The sequence below is a fragment of the Ipomoea triloba genome, chromosome 16 (genome assembly GCF_003576645.1).
Source record: "Ipomoea triloba cultivar NCNSP0323 chromosome 16, ASM357664v1".
Taxonomy (NCBI): domain Eukaryota; kingdom Viridiplantae; phylum Streptophyta; class Magnoliopsida; order Solanales; family Convolvulaceae; genus Ipomoea; species Ipomoea triloba.
Window position 1 is genome coordinate 12,057,305 of NC_044931.1, and position 1,082 is coordinate 12,058,386.

The window sequence follows — 1,082 nt, forward strand, 5'->3', positions numbered from 1 at the left end:
TACATATTATTATCTACAAGTTGTGCTCCAATGTGCTATGTGTATGTAAATAGTTATTTTAGGAGGTGAATTAAATCTTACTTAGCTTTGCGCTAACTTTGGATACTCTTTGAGTATATTTTAGGTGCATCTGCATGAGCATGGATTATGAGAGCGATTCGCCACTTCCTAGATAGTTGGTTAGAGTTTCATTTTTATTAGATAATCTAGAGGTTGTATTTAAAAGAAATGTATTTAGTTCATTGTACTAGTATAAGTTATGGGTTTTTTTAGTAGTTGTTTTAGCCTGTGCGTTTAGATATAAGTTGTATCTAAACGTGGCGGTAGCATCCCTACTTTCTATCGTTTTGTTTTGGGCTTCCTCAATTATAAGATATTTTTAATTAAATAAATCCATTTTTAATGAAAAATTTTAGTTATGAAAATGGGGGTGTTACAGTAGTGTACTCCTACCACTGCTGCGAGGAAATCAAGGAAGGAAAACTATGTGCTGTGTATTCGAATCGCTTCTACGATGATGTTATTCACGAAGAGGTAACCTTTATTGACATCTCATTATATGCAATTGAGGTAATCTCATCTCAAAGTATACATATTTACATGGAAAATATGGCATGCAACCTACTGTACGTGACAATTAGAGGAAAATGAAGTTTTCTACACAATACATAAAGTTATTACATACCTCAAAACATATTGTATTTGGAAGATTATGGGCAAATTCCAGGCAGACCAGCAGTGAGCGAGTATAATCAATGATTTTGTTCAAACACCTGGCCGTAACCGCAGCCGATAGTTAGCAAATTAGAAGAGAGTACCAGATCACTAGCAAACTGAGGGACTCCGCCGTACAAGCAAGGCAATCAGTCATGAGAATATAATCTGCCTAAATTGATTCTAAGGGTGTTGGAATGTGCACCGTATGCACAGTGAAGTGAAGAGGAAAGCAGAGCTAAATGTTATTGAAGGGAAAAGATGTTTACTTACTGAATCGGAGAAGAAGAAAACTATTCTGTGTACAGAGAGATATGAACTTATATACAAGGATGGAATTAATATTCAATATGAATTTACTTTGCTGC